At 47.5% G+C, this 21,404-nt stretch overlaps 1 long non-coding RNA gene across 1 annotated transcript; it reads right to left on the bottom strand.

Annotated features, from left to right (window-relative positions):
* Window positions 1-12,902: 12,902 nt before the first annotated feature.
* Window positions 12,903-20,997, bottom strand: LOC149369823 (uncharacterized). Its single transcript, XR_016290125.1, has 4 exons — window positions 20,773-20,997; window positions 19,647-19,738; window positions 19,026-19,103; window positions 12,903-13,195 (listed from the first exon to the last, which is right to left on the bottom strand). It is a non-coding gene; the product is annotated as an uncharacterized LOC149369823 (long non-coding RNA).
* Between the last annotated feature and the right edge of the window lie 407 nt (window positions 20,998-21,404).

Raw genomic sequence — 21,404 nt, 5'->3', positions numbered from 1 at the left:
CATGCGAACGTTATTTTTAAAACTGTGCAGCACATACCGCTCGGCGTCTATTGATAATGACACAATATAATTTGCTTATATAAGAATTTCAAATCCCGTAAATATAGCTTTTGGGCTGTTGAGGCCTATGTAGTGGTAATTTTAACGATCACTGCATTTCCTGCTGCGCCGCTTTCGATAAATATCATGTCCAGCTTTGAAATTGCGATCGAATTTATCACTAGCCGCAGGCTACTCGCGTCATAAAACGTGTTGTAGAGGGTCTGAAAAGTATGCAGGACCTCAGAAGCCTTTTGTGTGCTCAGTGTTTTCATATATATCCTCTTGATATAGATGTCTACTAAACATTGAAGTGTGTCTATCACTATAAATACAAGTGTAGACTGTATAAAGTTGATACACAGTAAAGTAACCATGCATTATGCGCTATGCTGATCTTCACGTCTATTCCAACTAGTGGCGGGAGTAGTGCTTTCTTTTTGGATTATCGACATCTGTCTCGTGGCTATGGGAGACTTCATTTCCTTCAAGAACTTGTTCGATAAGACGCTTGCGCATCTCAAATGACAAGAGGGGAAGCAAAACTAGCTTCGTTCCGAAGTACCCTGCCTATACAGCGAGCACCACAACTTTGTGGGAGACGGGCTTTGGATTCGGCCAGTTGCGTTTGAAATCATGGGTAGAGCCATTGCTCTCATGAGGCAGTTCACGGTGAGAGGCGCTGGCAAGTGGTGCTTTCTTTTATACTTTGTTGTAGTGTTGGTGATACACTAAATATGTATAAAATTTTTCTTATTCTAATAAACGTTACATATGTAAATACACTGGAATTAGGAGGCGTTATATTCATTGGTCAGTAGTGCTGTAATGTTCAGGGCGCACTTTATTCTATACTATAATGACCTTTGTAGTTTTTCTTGCTAGCGGTAAATACAAAGTCCTGAAAAACTGGTATTATTCCTTGGTATGTTTTTTCTGCACAATTTCTCTGCCCACAATAAAGCCAGCCCCAGTTTTTTCGTCTTTCGCTGCCGCTTTGCACTTTTATATTATTGTCGTCGTCGTCGTCTTCACGTCGTCGTCTTCAGTAGCGCTAGCGTCATTAGCCCCCCCCCCCCCCCCTTCCCCCCGTTCGAAAAGCATCGTCCCGATGCTAAAAGGAAACCAGCGTCAGAGGGAGTGTCACGGTGTCCTTGCGTGATACGGTTTCAGGCGAACGACGTGGACCACCTCGGGGCGCGCGTCGCGTCGTGAGCGTGGTGTTTGATCCGGAATGACTTCATAGTTGAGATCGCCGATGCGCCGCAGGACTTGGTAGGGGCCGAAGTAACGACGTAAGAGCTTGTCGCTGAGTCTGCGACGGCGGATTGGGAACCAAACCCAGACGAGGTCGCTTGGGAAATATTCGACCACCCGTCTCCGCAGGTTGTACCGTCGGGCATCTTGGTCCTGCTGAGCGCGAATTCGCACCCGGGCTAGTTGACGAGCATCGTCGGCACGCTGTAAAAAGTGGGCAACGTCGGCATTTGGGTGGTCGTCGACGTGGGGAAGCATAGCGTCGAGTGTTGTGGTCACCTGTCGTCCATAGACGAGACTGAACGGTGTCATGTTGGTTGTTTCCTCGACGGCGGTATTATAGGCGAACGTGACATAAGGCAGGACTTCATCCCACGTTTTGTGCTCCACGTCAACGTACATCGAAAGCATATCCGCGAGAGTCTTGTTCAGACGTTCGGTCAGGCCGTTCGTCTGGGGGAGGTATGAGGTCGACCTGCGGTGGCTCGTGTGGCTGAAAGCAAGGATATGCTGCATGAGTTCAGCAGTAAAGGCAGCTCCTCGGTCAGTAATGAGAACCCGGGGTGCGCCGTGGCGCAGGACGATCTGAAGCACAAAAAATTTGGCCACATCGATAGCGGTTCCACTCGAAAGAGCGGCTGTCTCCGCGTAACGCGTGAGATAGTCTGTGGCGACTATTATCCACCGCTTTCCGGAGTTTGATATGGGGAACGGGCCGAGCAAGTCCATCCCGATTTGTTGGAATGGTCGGGACGGCGGGTCAATGGGCTTGAGGAAGCCGGCGGGCTTGGCAGGAGGAACCTTGCGGCGATGACAGTCATGGCAAGAGCGAACGTAATGCGTAACGTCATGTCCAAGGCGAGACCAGTAGTATTTTTCGCGAATCTTGGCTTGCGTTCTAGTGACGCCAAGGTGGCCGGACGCAGGTTCGTCGTGGCAGGCATTCAAAATTTCGAGGCGTATGTTCTCAGGCACGACGAGCAAGTACTCGCGACTGTTAGAAGAAAAGTTCTTTTTGTGGAGTACGCCGTCACGCAGGCAGAGGGAAGACGAAGCTCGCCGGAAGGCGGCAGGTACTCTGCCACTGGCACCTTCAAGATAATCAATGACGTCTCGAAGGTCCGGGTCGGCGCGTTGTTGGTCAGCAAAGTCGGTAGAGTTTAGGGCGGTCACAAGGGCGTCGTCGTCCGCAGCGTCGTCAGGAGCTGGTTGTGCAGGGGCACGGGAAAGGCAGTCGGCGTCCAAGTGCTTGTGGCCGGATTTGTAGGTTACAGAAATGTCGTATTCCTGCAGTCGGAGACTCCATCGTGCAAGGCGCCCTGAAGGATCCTTTAAGGTGGCCAGCCAACAAAGTGCGTGATGGTCGGTCACTACTTTGAAAGGTCGACCGTAAAGGTATGGGTCGAAACTTGGAAATTGCCCACACGATGGCGAGGCATTCTTTTTCGGTGGCAGAGTAGTTTGCTTCGGCCTTAGAGGGTGCACGACTTGCGCAGGCAATTACACGATGTTGATTTTTCCAGACCTGAACTAGGACTGCACCCAAACCAACATTGCTAGCGTCGGTGTGTACCTCAATGTCAGCATATTCATCAAAGTGCGCCAGAATGGGTGGTGACTGTAAGTGGCGTTGAAGCTCTAGGAACGCCTGATGTTGCGGCGCTTCCCACTGGAACTGGACATCGGCCTTGGTCAGGTAAATAAGGGGCGCAGCGATTTTAGTGAAGTTTTTCACAAAGCGGCGATAATACGCACATAGTCCAAGGAAACGCCGAACTTCTTTCTGATCGCGTGGCGTCGGAAAGTTCGCGATGGCGACGGTGTTTTCAGGGTCCGGAAGGACCCCTTCTTGGTTCACGAGGTGACCCAAAAACTTCAACTCCTCGTAACCGAAGTGACACTTCTCGGCTTTTAGAGTGAGTCCAGAGGATTTTATGGCCTGCAGCACCGCCTCGAGGCGACGAAGGTGCTCGTCAAAAGTTGGGGCGAATACGATCACATCGTCCAAGTATACGAGGCAAGTGTGCCATTTCAGGTCCACGAGTACTGTGTCCATAAGCCTCTGAAAGGTCGCTGGGGCGGAGCAAAGACCAAATGGCATGACCTGGAACTCGTACAACCCGTCTGGAGTGATGAATGCCGTCTTCTCGCGGTCCCTCTCGTCTACCTCTATTTGCCAGTACCCAGACTTCAAATCCATGGAAGAGAAATACTTGGCGTTGCATAAACGATCCAAAGCGTCGTCGATTCTGGGCAAAGGGTAAACGTCCTTTTTAGTGATGTTATTCAGTCGCCGGTAATCAACGCAGAACCGCAATGTTCCGTTCTTTTTCTTTACGAGCACGACAGGTGCGGCCCAGGGGCTCCGAGACGGTCGAATGACGTCGTTATCAAGCATTTCCTTTACTTGCGTGCTGATGGCGGCGCGTTCTCTAGAGGAAACACGGTAGGGTGACTGTCGCAGTGGTGGCGCCGTGTCGTCCGTAATAATCCGATGTTTAGCAAGGTGTGTCCTGCCGACGCGCGGAGACGACGCAAATGTGTGTCTGTAGCGATTGAGCAGGTCACGCAGCATGCCTTGTTGTTGTTGCGGCAATGTCTGATTAATGTCGTACTTGACGTCGACTATGTCCTCTGGATCCAGTCGTGAAACACGAGTCAGGCTTTGTGCGCACTTGGTATCAGTGACGGCATCGATGTAAGCGACAGTCGTCCCCTTGTTCAGGTGCTGGTGCTCATTGCTGAAATTAGTCAGGAGTACATGAACTTTGCCGTCTTCCAGAAACACGACCGCCCGAGGTACTGCAATACCGCGGTCGAGAAGCAAAAGTTGTTTACCCTCGACTATACCTTCAGTGTCTCGAATGGTATGCGAACCGACAGTCACCAGGATACTGGAGCAGGGAGGCACGGTCACTTGCTCGTCAAGAATATGGAGCGCCGACGGGAGGGCATCTGTGGTATCAATGGCATTCGCTGTCGAAAACTGGACGGACTAGGACTGCAGGTCGATGATGGCTCCGTTGTCCGTTAGGAAGTCCATACCCAGGAGAACATCACGAGAGCAATCAGCAAGGACAACAAACTTTGCAGGGAACGTTTGCCCTTGTACCGTGACCCTAGCCGTGCACATTCCTATTGGCGTAATCAAATGTCCCCCAGCGGTACGTAACTGCGGGCCGTCCCAAGCTGTCATAACCTTTTTGAGCACAGCGGCGAATTGTCTACTGAGCACAGAATAATCGGCACCAGTGTCAACTAAAGCATTTACGGCTGTGCCGTCTACTGAAACTTCTAAATCGGCCGGTGCTGGCGTCTTGCGGTACAGTCGAGGAGTCCGATCGCGGCTTTGGTGCGTCGAAGGGATGCGGCGTCGAAGAGAAGCGTCGTGGTTATTAAGAAGTGCGGCGGGTTGTCGGCTTGTCTTAACATGCTGTCGTTCGTGGGTCGTCGAGGACGGTGTGTTGCACGGCATTGGCGATGTGTCTGGCGGCGTTGAAGGGTCTTTTTCTTGTCGTCTAGCAGCCGCACCTCCAGAGGCTGCCGCGTCTAGTTTCCCCTACGGGGACTTCTAGACTGGCCCTGGTCGCTGGGTCCCGGAGAACTGTAGCGCCGCGGAGATGGTGATCGCGACATGCGACGCTGGCCGGAGTCCGCATGGGAGATGTAATCTGCGATCTCCCTTGGTCGCTCTCCAGGCAGCGGACGGGGAGCACCGAAGGGGAACCCTCGAAGACCCATCTCCTTATATGGACAGCGGCGCCAGATGTGCCCAGGTGCCCCGCAATGGTAGCACAACGGTCGATGGTCCGGGGTTCTCCAGACGTCAGTTCTGCGACGCCTAGGTCGCTGGACAATGTTCGACTGGGAAAGTGGAAGCTGAGGAGCGGCTGGCGTAGGTGCTTCATATCGTTGGGTCGAGGCCGGAAGGAAACGACTTGCGGCGGCAGCATAACTCAATGTTTGTGGCGGCGGTGGAGTGGCTGCCGGAATCTGCGACGTACCTAATGCTTGTTCGACCTCCTCGCGAATGACATCTGTAAATGACGCAATCTGCGGCTGAGCAGGGGTGTGCTGCAAAGCCTTCGCCACCTCTTCCCTTACAATGGCTCGAATGACCTCACGCAGCGATTCTCCTGAGGTCATGGAGGTTCCCTCAGTACGGGTGCAGAGCATCGATACGTTAGTGCGCTCGTACTGTCGTGCCCGCATGTCGAGTGATTTCTCAATGGACATTGCTTCCTTGACGAAGTCGTTTACTGTTGCGGGTGGACTCCGAACCAGGCCTGCGAAAAGCTGCTCCTTTACACCCTTCATCAGCAATCGCACCTTCTTCTCCTCCGGCATGCTCGGGTCTGCGCGGCGGAAGAGGCGTGTCAGCTCTTCCACGTACACCATTACACTTTCGTTCGGAAGTTGGATGCGATTCTGCAAAAGAAGGTCGGCCTTCTCCTTGCGAAACGTACTGGTGAACGCCTGGAGAAATTCTGCTTTGAATGTCTCCCATGTTTGGAGGCAAGATTCATGGTTTACGTACCATGTCCTTGCAGAGTCTTCCAGAGCAAAATAGACATGGCGAATATTTGAGTCCCCGTCCCAAGAATTGAATGTGGCGACCCGGTCGAACTGGTCGAGCCAGTGCTCGGCGTCTTCATGAGGTAGGCCATGGAAACGCGGGGGATCCCGTTGGTGGTGGAGAAGGACTGGCGCAGTTGATGCTGGAGGATTCATTGCAGCAGCGCCGGCACTCCTTGTCGACTTGTGGTCGGGGAGCAGCCCGAACTCGGGAGATAGGCCTTGTAGTCGGCGGCTGCCCTGGTGAACGGGCGTGTCTACCGGGGGTGGTCGACCTCTGCTGGAATCGCGGCTTGATGGGGGCGTCCGGTACATGAAAGATGTACCCAGCACCTCCACCAGATGTCACGTCGGTGTAAGACGCGCTAACGCTCAAGGCGGTTTTGAAGGCTCCCAAGAATGTCCGGTGCCGAGTCCGACGGTGGCGAACTTCGTCCTTTTTACTTAATGTCCTCACGTCGTCGTCTTCAGTAGCGCTAGCGTCAATATAATTAAAACTGCTTCACTTTTTATTTCGCGGCCTACAGAGTATCGGTGTCATCCTTCCCGCTTTTTCTTTCTTACAGCACCTATCTATGAGCTGTTGTAGAAACGCAATTTGAATTCCTCTGCTAAGTCAACTATCTCATCCTAACTAGAAATGACAATGTCCTCCTGCCTTCTGAATGCATGCATCTGCTTTTTGCCGTCCGCATTACCTCTTATGATGTGCGTGTGGTTAGCTTTGCTCTAATTGGTTTCACACTTCTAGTTTTGTATAATTTATGGGGCAGAAGTATTTCATGAGGCATCTTTTATTCAGCTGAGTTGCCTCCTGAGGAAGCTTTCCAGTAGCCTGGCTGGCTAACCCACGTCGTATTTTGTGCCTAACGAAGGAAATGTACAGGAAAGACCGTAATTCTTGGCTTGTACACCTGTGCCATCTTGCTTGGTTAAAGCTGAATAGCTGAATTTAGGTCAACTATGGACGTCCTTCACCAGTAGACTAGTCACCAGTTTACAGGGTTGGTCACTAGCCTGTTTTACATGAATGTCTGTTGTCTTGAGGTTCTCTCGTTTTGTTCAGTTTGTTTCCAATTTCTTTTTGTAGGCAATTCTGCTAGCGTGACAGTTAACGGAGGTTATACTCCGCGTGGAATAAAGGTTACACTGTCACGCACAAAAGATTGAACAAGGAGTCTGTCGTTTGCACAAACCTTTTACTGACTACGCGGTGCTCAGTATCTTCGGAGAGAGGCGCAGTGAGTCTCCCAAGCGTATCACAATTTACTCCTTGAATTTCATCACAATTTCTTCCTAGGTACGACAAAACACACGCACGACAGGTATTCTTGCCCAGTTAGTAAGCGTATTGCAACGTCTGCCTCGGACGTAAGTATGCTATGCTTTAGCTTCTAGATCCTTCCCGCACATAGCACGAGAGCTTGAGCGAAGAGTATCACAGAGATGTACATACCATTAAACCAGCCAACACAGAAGACCCGTTGTGAGGTGGAATTGATTCTCTGCAGGTGTTCAAAGCTTTGCAGATCAGGAAAGTGGTCTGTGGAAGAAGGCATTCTTTAATGTGACAACACACAGAACTGAGGCTATAACTTCTTGCCTTAGCAAAGAGCCCTCCAAAATCGATGAAAATCACAAGGCTTCCTTTCCTAGGCCAAGAAAGTGTTCGCACAATTTGCAATGTCATTTGCGGGCAAAGCGACTAATATTAACTTTATGCGCAATTACCATCTTAGGCAAAAGTAACAAGGCAAGGGGGTTTGTGTCTTACCCTTATAGTGGAGTACTTACGTCACCTTCTACGCTCTCAATTTTTTATGGTAAGGAAAACAAACCTTTCTACTCTCCCTTCGCGTTCGTTTGTATCTGGGGGTGCCGCAAGGGCTTCCCTCTACACCCGAGAATCAATACCTCATGTCTGGGTACTGTTCCGGATGGTATCATGGTGCCTAAAGTTTAGCTGCATGGCAAGATTCTTGCTCTTGAGAGTCCCTGGTCGAGATTTGCGTTAGAAAATTTATTTTTTTTTAAGTTTCAAGCCTTACGCTGAACAGACGGCAGAATTCGAGCGCTGCCAACCGTCTGAAGACTACTTGCCCACACCGACCTGATGCCATCAAGTTTCAGTCTATAAACCAACAAAAATAAACCTTCTGAGACAACGGCCTTTAATAATAGGTGCGTTGAACGCAGCGTTAAGACAAGCTGTTTTTGTGCTTTTGATGGAAAAGCGAAGGGTAAAATTGAAGTCGAATAAAATACAGTATGGGAATAAACACCGACCTATTTTTTTCTTTCCGCCGCCAAATTGATAAATCGGATTTGAAACAATTAAAATTTAGCTTACATCTTCCACCGCGTGACCGGTTAAAATCACCATCACCCTGAGAGATGTTGAATTTTTGAAGCGCACGAAGAAACTCCAAAGTCAGCCTTGACGCATGAGAAGGTATAAAAATGTTAGGGAATTTCCGCAGAGCACTACTTTGAATACTACGCAGCATGACCATAAAGCAGTTTGAATTGTTTTAACCTTTTATTTACAGCGATTGCTCGTTGTATTCTCTGAAGAGAATGTTAGCTGTGTCAGTTTTTCACGTTATTACAGGAAAATTATTTAAGGAACATGACAAATTTAGGGCAAGTCGCAAGATCACACTCTTATACAGAAATTAACCGAATGGTCCGGACTTTGCTCCGAAACTCTGCATTTATTTTCTCTTTATGATGGTTCGAGTGTACGAGAAAAAATCATTGATTGCAATATAATTGCAATATTGCAATTATATTCCAACATTGATTGAAAAGGTGCTCTAAGCATTTTCCTGCCCCAAAAAACGCCCTCCGTAGAAGAAGAAAACAAATGATTGCGAAGGGCACCGACTCTCCGGCGTTTCTTTGGAATCTAAGCTTCGAACTGTTTACAACCAGCAAGAACGGATGCTTGTGCTACAAGTGTGGTGATGGTGTGCGAACCTCAGCCCTGTATCTCCTGGTATTCCATCGAAAATCGCAGAGGCAGCTGCTGCGAATCGAGCAGTATCACGTCCCCATCAAGAGGAGAGAAGTGAAAGGGCAGCAGCTATGACACTAAAGCAGAACACTTCGCGAAGGCGGTAGAAAATTCATAAACACAATGAACCCAGGTGTTCGCAAAGCCTGCCTGCGCAGCCACGGAGTTTTGATGGAGGTTATGAGAGAAAATAGTGCCAATTTGTGACCGATTATAGTTGTTGTCATGCGAAAATGTTCGCAAGGATCGTGATGGTGCACACGGAGCTTCCTTAGTGACTATTCATTGCAAAGATTCATTGCAATAATTCTGTTCCTCTGGAGGGTGGTCTCACTTTGCCCCGCGCACCGCCTCATTTCACGCCTTAGTGTTAGCGCTTTCATGTTCATCAGAGCGATGCCCAGTCCAAAGCAAGTAATGTGTTCTCCTTGTACTTTGCCATTTTCGAAAATAAAACTGAGTCAAAGCTTTAGAAATATGTGTAGCGCATTGCCCTAGTTTCAATGAAAATCTGTCGGCCTACGCTACAAAAACTTAGCCATCAATGAGCTTATCAATTTTCGAAAAGCACTGCCGCCGCATTTCATCTCGCGCTTACAAAATTTTTCCCACTACTTTTTACGCCGTGCACACTGGTTCAAGCAGCTTCTGAACTGCCACGCAGCAAATATGTTCCAATGAAATGTTTGAGAGACATCAGCCCGTAATTTACAAATTAATTACAGCCGCTTACCCTCATTAGACTAAAAGTGCCTAGCGATAGATGGTTCAAGACATTAGTAACACAAAACTGACGCCACGCATGACGCGACACGCAATCGTTTTTATGTTATGGAAGAGTTACAACTAGCGCTGCTAAACACGATCGTATACAGAGATAACCGCCGTAGTGCAGTAATGATTGAGTCGATCGTTTCGAGGGCCGCATACTCTGCATGATTGCTTTGGTTTTCTCGTCCGGTGTGAACTCTGCTGCCGAAATTACTTTTCCCTGGAGAACTGACGCCACAGCGCTATATGTTATTGACACTCTTCCTACGCTGGTGAGTTCGTTCGCTAGGAGGCATATGCAACAGATAAGGACAGCGACGGCGACGACACCGCGAAAAAGTCAGAACTAAGCCACTAGAGCAAGTTCTGTATGTGACTGTGCAAAATTCATTTCACTTCAATCTCAATCTGCAAGAACAATACCAGCTCACAGAGTAGGGAAAAAGATAAGCATTTGCCCTTCCTGAACTCATGGCGCTTTAATGTCTAACCCATAATTCCAAGCTCTGGCGTCCTCTTGGTTGTCTCTTATTATAATACGGAAATGTCTTGAGAGTTCAGCTTGGTTCTGTGGATTAGAAGCAACACCTCACCTCTTGCACTTTGTTGGGTGGTATTAGCTTTGCAATAACAAGGATCTCTGCATGGCACATCTTCATTATTTGCCCAAAAAGATCTTTTATCGCGAAAAGACGCGGTCCAATTTCTGAAAAGGAAATAAAAATCACTGTTAAAAATCTCAATGCTGCTGCAAGGAGGCAGCGCTAAGTGGGTGGTAACTGATGACGAAACGGAAAAGAATTCGGCGATGGCTGTTGTTGTGCACTTTGGGTGGGGGGGTTATAATTGGGTATCAGGAAGGCGAAGGAATATCCACAGTCTCTCCATCTACGATCCCCTTAAAAATAGAGCGGACCGCGTGGGAGGGAATGCAAAAGGATGAGACAGGGAGGCGGTTTAGTTACGGGCTCTAGGCAATTTGGGAATCGTTGCATGCAATCACAAGTCGCCGTGGGCGTGTGTCGCTTGCATTCTGCCTTGATCGTAAAGTTACCGTGGCAAGCTGTGGCAGATTATCTCATAAAAATATGTGCTTTTGTGTTCGGTGAGAGCTTTTGTTGGCCTTGTGCTGCTTGAAAACATTACTTGCAGATTGTATGCGCGGTTCTTTGTCCTAAAGATATGTGAATATGGACGTAATGCCCTGTTCAATGAACTGCGTACTATAATTTATATCGCTGCTCGTGCTTCACTATGTTACCGAATTCGGTGAAAAATTTCCAAGAGTGAAGTGTGTCGTCTGCTTAGGCATTTAAACGAGATAGGTGAATCCCCTGATTTGATGGCCTCGAGCAGCAGCGTCGGCAGCGTCTCTCTGGTCCCTCTTCGCCCTCCTGGATTGCGGCGCGCGTCGGATTTCCTTGCTTGTCACTGCGACAAAGGCACTGCGAGTGGCTCCCGAACTCCCGACAGAAAGAGGCGGCAGAGGTAAACTCAAACCATATGTTCGAAACCAATGCCCTGGCTCGCGCTCACCGGACGGGGTCGCACGGTGGCACGAGCAGACGATTTTCACGGCTACCGGAAGTGTGCCCATGATATCGTGGCTCCAGGGAATGACAGCGTTTGGTGGCCTGCCGACGCCACGTCCGTCGGTGCGGATAACTTGAGTTTTCTTCACCGGGATTCTTTTTGGGTGGTCAGATTGTTTCCGACAGCCATCCGTCTGCTGTTTCTCTGGAGTTTCTTCTAGCGTTTGGACAATGCCAATTCCCAGCTGACAGCATTGTTGCAAGGGTTGGGCGGCTCCTGCGTAGGGGACGCCGCGTCATCGCTGCTCACCGAGCTCTCGGAGTCAGTGGTGTCGAGGTCCTCCTCATCCTTCTCATGGGCGTTAGGGAAATTTTGGGGCAATCCTTCCATAGTCTGATGGAATGCATACGTCGCAGAGCGAGGTCCATTCCTGGCTGCACCACCCTTTCCTTGTTAGGCCTAGCAGCTCAGGATCTCCCGTAGTCGATGCTAGCCTTGACAGTAGGCTTGGCGGGACGCCGCCCGAATCGCCGCTTCCAAGTCAGATAGGAAGCCAACATTTGGTCCTACCGTGCAGAATCTGGTGTCCAGGCGGTCCAGCTTGTGAGTTCTCTGAGCTCCAAATAAAATTTTGTGGCGCTGTGGATTGGTACGGTTCAGAATGGTCAGAAACCGCAGAGTCGATGCGACACGCGTCCGCACCGCTCGGCAGCCATAACGGATCTCCAACTTTTCAGAAAGTCCGCGGCGACAAGCAGGTGTCCAAACCCAAATCAAGTAAGCGGGCGGTTAATTGACAAAGTGGCGTCTGAGGATATACCTAGCGGCGTCACTCTTCTGTTGACTGGAAATTCACAGGCTGCACTGTTGCCGCGCTTCCTGCGTACGCTGAACGATGTCTACATCGAGGTCAGCGTCAGAGTCACAGTAGAGGTCAACGGGTAACACACCATCCAACGGACAGATCACCTGCCGACCGAAGACAAGCTGCAAGGGGGTCAGTCGGGTTGTCTCCTGCAGGGCGGTGTTGTACGCAAACGTTACGTACCGCAGACTGGCGTCGCAAGTTCGACGCTATACGTCAACATACATAGAAAGCATGTCGCCTAGTGTGCGGTTGAGTCGCTCTACCACACTCTTAGAACTAAAGGAGTGCAGAGGAGTGCCCAGAACACACTTTGAAGGAGTATTCGCTTGTCCCATATTCCACTCCTTTTTCCAGAATAAAATTACTCCCTCTGGACAAAGAGTGATCCAACACCTACTCAAGGAGTACTGTACTACTCCTGCATAGAGTACAGGCACTCCTCCGAGGGAGTAAAGCTACCACATTGAAACAGCATCCTACTACTCTTTCAGGTAGAGTTCCAGGACTCCGTTTGTTAGAGTGACTATACTCCTTCAAGGAGTATCAGCCCAGATCTTATTTTACTCCTTCAAAAGGAGTTTCACGTGTTTTCAATGTATCGTACTAATTTTCTTATTTCACATATTCTTCAGAGCAAGTTGGTCATATGTTTTGCAGGATCCACCTGCGCTACATCTACAAAAGAGTAATGAGCAAAAGGGATTATAATCTTTGAGTAGAATAATTTTTGCTCATAAAACTACTTTATGGCTACACTACAGTTTGCACATTAGTATGGTGCTCTGTCTGCGTTGGGAATAACAATGGTTCAAGAAATAATGACACAAATGTACAACACTGATAACTTTTATTTCTCAAGTCATTGCTGTGATTGCTGTGGCTGCCCAAAACACGCTCGGGAGGCGCTCGCTAGGATCAAGCCCCATTAGTGTCTCAAGCAGCAGAAAAGCCCGCTTTATTTTTGGGGTGTACTTGACATCAAATGCCAAGAACACTGCCAAAAGCAAAGTAAACCCATCTACCAAATCCACCACAGTGAGCTGTAAGCGCTCAAAAGAAACTAAGATGCTGGATGATGCCGTAGCTTGCTCGGCTGAGTGAAGGAGCTTTGGCTATGAGTGCATTTCACCGGGTGCCTGCAAACATGAATGAAAATAATGCAAGTAAGAGTCAATTCCAATGCCCTTTTCATACTATCCTGCATATAACCCCATGAAAAAAAAGAAAGAATACAACTAGGATGTACTGATCGTGTGTGTCATGTCGCCACTAGTGTGTACCTATATTGTGACCAAGTGCAGACACCTTTCGTTGCAAACCTTCATTCAGAGCTACAGTTTTATGAAGCCCAATACAATTATCACTATGCTAGTCCTTTCAAAAGCTGTGTGCATGTAAAACAAGCACATATTTACCAAATGAAAATTTTAACATGAGCAAGCTCTTCTGCAAGTATCATGATCAGCCTGACTACGCCCACTGCAAGGCAAAGTCCTCTCCCATGTTCTCCAATTAACCCTGTCCTTCGCCAGCTATGTCCACCGTGTTCCTGCAAACCTTCGCCCATGGAACATTTTGCTGCTTCCTGCTACGCCTGCCTTCTCTTGGAATCCACTCCGTTACCCTTAAGGACCGGCGATTATCTTGCCTTCGTCTTACATGCCCTGCCCAAGCACCCTTCTTTCTCCTGATTTCGACTAGGATGTCTTCAACCCGCGTTTGTTCCCTCACCCACTCCGCCCGCTTCCGATCTCTTAACGTTACGCCTATCATTTCTATTTCCATAGCTCGTTGCGTTGTCCTTAACTTAAGCTGAACCCTCTTCGTTAGCCTCCACGTTTCTGCCCCATAGGTGAATACCGGTAGGATACAGCTGTTGTATACTTTTCTCTTGAGGGGTATTGAAAAACTGCCATTCATGATCTGAGAGAACCTGCCATATGCACTCCACCCCATTCATATTCCTTTAGTTATTACTCTTCATGAGCCGGATCAGCGGTCACTACCTGCTCTAAGTAAATGTATTCCCTTATCACTTGCAGTCATTTCTAAAACCACACCTATTGTGTTTGACGATTTCTTGTCACATAATACATTGTGCAGTTTAAAATATAGGGTAACCTTGAATCGGGAAAACACTTAAACCAATGACAGTTTTCTTGCTGAAGAGAAATAGCTGTTGCAATTCCTGTTTCTCAGATACCATTAACTGAATTTCATGCTCTAAAATAGTGAAGGAAAAATTCAAAATTTTTCATCTCAAAGAGGCAGACAACAAATTGCAGTTTGGTGTGGGTTGGTTTTTGGGGTTTAACGTCCCAAAGCGACCCAGGCTATGAGAGACGCCGTAGTGAAGGGTTCCGGAAATTTCGACCACCTGGGGTTCTTTAACGTGCACTGACATCGCACAGTACACGGGCCTATAGAATTTCTCCTCCAAAGAAATTCCCGCCGCCGCGGCCGGGATCGAACCCGCGTCTTTTGGGTCAGCAGCCGAACAAATTTCAGTTGCACATTTTTTTTTTTTTTTTTAATGATGCATAAGGCATTACTATGCACGGATAACCACACAGTATTCGCCTATGACTGCTAAATAATTTGTAATTAAATATCTTCTCTCTCCTGCTTCACTTTTAAAAATTGAGCATTGGCAATGGCATCAAAGGTCAGTATAAGCCAGGGGAGGCATGAGGAAAACTGCAATATAATTGCGGCTTCGTCATTCATTGTGATTCCGACTCTTAAGGCAGGCTGGCTTTAGCATTGTAACTAATTAAAACGATGAAGTAGCGATATCGTAGCTTTTTTGTGCCTTCCATAACCTATACTGAACATTGATGTCATAGCAATTGCTATGCTATTGAAACAGGGAAGAAAAGAAATCTGGTTGTAATTATTTAGCGATTGGAGACGAATACTTGCCTGTGTACTCCACAAATTCTAGGATCCCTGTCCGCTACATGTCAAATTTCACTGAAGCGAAAGTAATACAACCGACAGCTGATGATCTGCTAGGGCAACAGGATTTCAAAAGTTTGAGAAGGGCAGTGGGAGTCCAATCCAGGTGGAGTAGTGAAATTTGACTAGTAACAGACAGGGATCCTCCAATCTGTGGAGGACAGCGGCAAATTGGAGACTTACGGAGGAATTTTTTTACCCGCCAAGGAACACGCATACACAAGAGAGAACCACAGAGGACTACGGCTTTTACCAGCCCTTGTACTCTGCGGTTCTCTTGTGTATGCGTCTTTTTTGGCTGGTAAAAAAAATTCTTCCATAAGTCTCCAATTTGCCTGTGTACTCAACAAACCGCAGGATCCCTGTCCACTACTAGTCAAATATTTCAACTCCACCTGGCTTGGACTCCCACCGCCCTTCTCTGTGGAGAAAGGGTGACAGCAGCTGGCAATGGACAAGGTTAACTGCAGATCAACTGGGGAAGCATTATCCTGCACTGATTTTGACGGCAGGTTCACAAGACAAACAAAATCAACTCGAGGAGCGGGGTGCACATCATGCGACTGAATGTCAATGGCCAGTGAAAATGGCACCAGCACTGTGGAATGCACATGCAGAAAACGAGACGCATTTTTTTGTCAACTTTGAGTAGCAGTCTACTGCAATTTTAAAGAGCAAAGCTCTCAAGTATGGCAACACTGGCACTTTTTGTTTTACTGAAAATAGGAAATCAGGAAAATAGGAAAGGCAGGAGTCCAGTGGATGATGGAGGTAAATAAGAAAGATAGGAATGCTGCAAAGAGGTTTTGGGAGCACATAAGGCTACAAGGGAAGAGAACAGAGGGCATCCAACACACTCTGACCACACAGTATGGAAAAAGGGTAGAGGGAGAGGAAGCACAAGAATTTATCAGACAAACAATTGAAGCAGCATTTGCAGAGCCTGTGGCGGGTCTAGGGGAGAGCAGGGACAGCAATTGGGCAGAGGAGGAAGAGCCTCGGGAGAGAACAGCAGGGGACTGGGACAGAATAGAAGGCAAGGTTCCCATCGGAACAGCGACAGGACCAGACGGCATACCTATCAGATTAATTACCATACTAGGCAAAAAAAGCAAACTGAAATTACGACAGATCATTGAAAAAGTGGTAGAGGGAGGAGACGTTCCAAAAGACTGGAAAGTGAGCAGGATGAGACTAATATACAAAGGCAAGGGAAACAGGGACAACATTAAATCCTACCGACCAATTACGGTCACATCAGTTATTTACAGGCTAGCAATGCAGATGGTGAAAATGAGAATGGAAGAATGGGCAGAGCGTGAGGAGATCTTGGGAGAGTTGCAGAACGGTTTCCGAAGGGACAGACGGTTGGAGGACAATCTATTTGTCATAACGCAGTGTATAGAGATAGCTGAGGCAAGTCGGAGGCCTCTATGGATGGCATTTTTAGACATTAAGGGGGCATATGACAATGTGAATCAGGAAAAACTTTGGGACCAATTGAAGGGATATGGCGCTGATAGAAATCTGGTTGAATATCTACAACGTATATATTCAGACAATGAGGTCGTGGTAACCTGGGAGGGAGAAACCACAAAACCAGCTAAAATTAAGAGAGGGTTAAGGCAGGGCTGCCCACTGTCACCTCTACTTTTCATGGTATATGTGAGCCAAATGGAAAAGAGGTTGGAAGAGTGTAGGGTAGGAGTTGACGTGAGTTATATGCAGGATGGTCAGAGGGTAAACCAAGTGTTGGCTGGACTAATGTATGCGGATGACATTGTTCTACTAGCAGACAAGCGAGATAAGCTGCAGGAACTAGTTAAAATCTGTGGTGAGGAGGGCAACAAGCTAGGACTCCAGTTCAGTAGAGAGAAGTCAGGGATAATGGTCTATAATGATGAGAAGGGAGACCCACTAGAAATACAAGACACTATGATAGACCATGTGAGTACGTATAAGTATCTAGGTGTATGGCTAAGTGAAGGAAAAAAATATCTGGAAGAGCATGAGAGGATTCTGAAGGATAAAGGAAAAAGGAATTCAGACATTATGAAGCATAGAGCACTATGGAACTATAATAAGTATGAGGTGGTTAGAGGGGTATGGAAGGGAATCATGGTACCGGGCCTCACATTTGGAAATGCAGTCCTGTGCATGAAATCAGAAGTACAGTCAGGGCTAGAGGTCAGACAAAGAAGTGTAGGAAGGCTAGCCTTGGGAGCCCATGGGAACACTCCGAATGAGGGAGTCCAGGGAGATATGGGTTGGGCGTCGTTCGAGGTTCGGGAGGCCATCAGCAAACTGAAATATGATCAGAGACTAACTCAAATGGAGGAAACAAGGTGGGCAAAAAAGGTGTACAAGTATCTGTACATGAAAAGTATTAACACAAAATGGACTAATAGAACCCGAAAGCTAAGAACGAAGTATTTACGGGTGAGGGATGGGACGCAACAAAAGACTAACGTGAAAGTGGAGGTAAAGGAGTCGAAAAGAAAGATGTGGAAAACAGAATGCAGGAAAAATCGGCGCTAGGCATATATAGGACACGAAAACAGGACATCAAAAAAGAGCGATTATTCGATAATTCGCGGGGCAGTTCACTGCTTTTTGAGGCTAGGACAGGGACTCTGAGAACAAAAACGTATAGGTCCAAATTTGAAGAAGTGGATATTTTGTGCTCTGCATGTAAAACGGAAACGGAGACCATAGAACACTTGGTTCTGAGGTGCGCAGAACTCCGCCCAGCCCTCCCAGAGGGGACAGCAACGACCATAGAGATAGCGCTGGGATTTACTGGGGGAGGACGGGCGAGTGGATGGGAAAAGCGTGACATTGATGAAGGGGAGAGGTTGGAGGATTGGTGGCGGAAATCAAGGGAGGCGTGAATTTTGAGGGTAAAAGGATAGACAGATTAGATATTGTAAGAGCGAAAGGGAAAAGAAAATTAAATTAACAATGGGGGAAGTATAGGCTAGGTGGCGAAAGCTACCGCCCGGTACAAGGGGTAAAGCCATTATCATCCATCCACTGGGGTGAGGGTCGTCGTGAGGGTTGAAGTCCATATTTCTTTTCCATCCACTGTGTTAATTGCGAGCTATGTTTACCTAATAGGGGCTGGGCATCTAACATCACCGTTATTTCTTTGCAGCAGTTAAAACAATACAGCATACATTTTATAACATGCTTAACGAATTTTTGGGAGCAGCATGCTTTTACCCTTCTACTATTTGTTGCTACTGAATCAGTTTGGCGTTGACAAAAGATCTGTAATAAGGAGTAATTACTCATTGACATCCACTCGAGCACAGCCAAATGGCTACAAAGGAAAGCTATACAGCTTTCACAGAAACTTCGTAGTTAAAGAAAGATTCGTCCTGGTCCGGTGTTCGAACTCAGAACCACCACTTCACTGGAGCAGTCGCTCTATCAATTTGTCCAACCTGGACGGCAAGCTTATGGTAGGGCGAGAGCGAAGTGATCAATAACTCGAGTGGGAACTGCGTTGGTCCAATGTTTTAGGACCCCTAAAACATTGGACAAACTCAGTTCACGCTTCATGTTACCTCTAAAACATTGGACAAACTGAGTTCCCGCTTCATGTTACAATACTGAGTGACATTTTGGTCTATACACCAGAAATACCGGTAAAGCATCATGATAGAACACAATGTTTTTTAAAGGGATAAAGGAATATGTTCGCCCTTTCAGAGGGCACATATGCATAAGAGGCAACATGTGTGAAATAGTCTCTGCACCTGAAGCAGTGTAAATTCCATTATGTTAACAGCAGCAGTCAAAAGCTCCATGAGCGACTATTTCATACAGATCATGTAATTACATTCATGTAATACAGGATCAGATGCATGTGATTATACAGGGAGGTACTGCTGCTAAGTGCACGTAGAGCTCTGCATGCATTTCTAAACCCGGCTGTGAGCCTATGTCTACGAAATTTTTCTAAATAGGCAGGTAAGGTATGCATCACTGGAAAACAATACCTACCACAAACAGCTGAGGAGAGATAGCACAGCCAAAAGCTGGAAGCACGAATGGCCCAGTAGATACTGGCAGCTGGCAACGGCAAATAAATATGTCAGAGCAACTGTTGTCAGTGGCCGTAACAATGTCATGAATGACAAGAGAAGAAATTGTCTACTGCTTCATAAATTAGAATAAGGTAGTAACATAGGAACACAAAAAGCAATGAGAGGGCCCATGACAAAAGAAATGAACAGATTGTATGTGATGCACCGATATACATTTTTTCAGTAGATTTACATGACTGTCACACCCGCATAGAAAGATGAGCAGGCTGGAATACCACTATTTTTATGCATCATGAAAAGAGCGTAGCTATTCGAATATAGCATGCACAGGATTTTATTACTACTAGGGTGCTTTGCAGCCGCACCGAAGGTATTTTTAAATTGAACGTAGCGACCAGTAGACCCGTCTGCTTTGCACAAATGACGAGAGGATGGAAAAGGCATGCATTCATTAGCAAGAAGCACGATATCTCACATCACAGCATGAAACGAAAATTGGTATTGCATTTAACAAATCTGCACAGAAATAAAAACTGCCTAGTGGCAATGCAAGTAAGAGCAAGGGAAAAAAATACCGAAGAAAACTGGTGAGTGTGGTGCAGGGAGGTCTGTGGGTAGGGTCTCGTGCCTGGGAATAGTTCCGAGCGCGGAGAATCGCCGGCAGCACAGCTGGTGGCAGTCAACCAAGAATAAATAAGAGAAAGTGAAAATCAATAACAAACCATCACCGATATAGCGAACGACTTGAAAGCGGGCCGCACAAACGATTGATATAGCAAAAAGCTTGAAATCCTAAATAAGTGCGCAGTTGCATCCCAAACAGTTCTCAAAATCTGAAGGCGAGGAAGCATCGACACCTACACCTCAGGGCAGACGCAAGAACGATCTAACTTTGACATAATACTGTGTCAAATTCTGTTCCATGGGGAAGCACAGATAAAAATTTACAAATGACTAGGCAAGGGATATGCCCCAGCCTTTTACACGCGATCATTGTCCCCGAAAAAATTGTATGACAAATATTAAGGCGTAAGCACTAATCCCACGAGTACACACACTGAGCACTGTCTGTTGGCAGCTGGCCTAGCGCGAGTGCTCTGTCGCGCGGCACTGCCGCTCATCGTCATCTTCTAAGTAGCACAAATCAATCCGACGGGCACCAGCCGCGAGGCAACTCGACCGTTGTCAGTTCCCTTGTCTGTCCGCAGCTGGCCTAGCAAGAGCGCTCTCTAACGTGGCACTGCACGCTCATCATCCTCTCCTATGTAGCACAAATCTATGCTATTGGAATGTAGTAAACATTGTCTGTTGTTTTTCGCAGCGCTAGCAAGCGACCGCATAACTCTGTTGTGATAACTGGTGGCATTTTTATTTACCGCGGCACCCGAGTACTAAACACAGATAGAGACTATGGAGCAACAGTTGCCATGCGGCCTATACGCCCGTTCTTTTCTGGTAAAGGCCGATTCACACGATTTTCCGTTCGCCCGCTGCCGCGGCCGACAGCGCGCCTCTCAATGCGGTGACGCATGAATACGTAGTGCGCGGGCCGCGGGCGAACGGACCGTCGTGTGAATCGGCGTTAACGCATTATAGCTGAGGCAACCGCACGCAGACTGCCTGCACTGCCATCCCTATATAGGCGCACACTAATAACGCGTGCGAATAGAGATCAGAAGTAAAGAAACGTACACGGGACTCACCGTTCAGACGGCTCATCAAGGCTTAGCAAAACCGCACATTCTTCTTCGTTGCCTCTCCAGATGACAAGAAGTCGTAGCGCTACCTTTCTTCAGGGCTTTACCCGTTCAAAATCACCAGTGTTGACAGGGCGTAATTCTCGTCGTTGGTTTCCAAAACACACTTGTGTTCTTCATACACGTCCACCGCACGAGCACTCAAACAATGCTACGAAAACCCAAATAACACAAAACGAGACGACGGCTGCAGTTTTCCTTCGTTGAAAAAACCTACAAATGCGCTTTTTTTATTACTAATATTTGAATTGTGTTCGCAACAAAAACAAATTATATTTTTTCATTTTATTTCTTTATTAAATGCGAATACCAAAGCGCTTTTAGATACTTTTGCTGACATGTCGTTTGTAGAAGCTGCGATCCTGTGATCCCATCCCCGGGTGTCCTAGCAGACGACGGCGCAGACGACGCTGTTGACGGAATGCAATTTCGATTGACGGCAGCGAAAATCCCTTAAATGCGACAAAAAAGGCAAAGAAACGCACCGTATCGCAAACTGGTCCATATCAAGGATATGTTCGACGCGAGCGGTAGGACAAAGAGCAGCTGCGATGCATTACTCAACGCGACACTGGCAT

The sequence above is a fragment of the Amblyomma mixtum genome, chromosome 1, assembly GCF_055824585.1.
Source record: "Amblyomma mixtum isolate Tamu chromosome 1, ASM5582458v1, whole genome shotgun sequence".
Taxonomy (NCBI): domain Eukaryota; kingdom Metazoa; phylum Arthropoda; class Arachnida; order Ixodida; family Ixodidae; genus Amblyomma; species Amblyomma mixtum.
The sequence above is the reverse complement of the archived record's forward strand: the minus strand, read 5'-3'. Positions and strand labels throughout refer to the sequence as shown.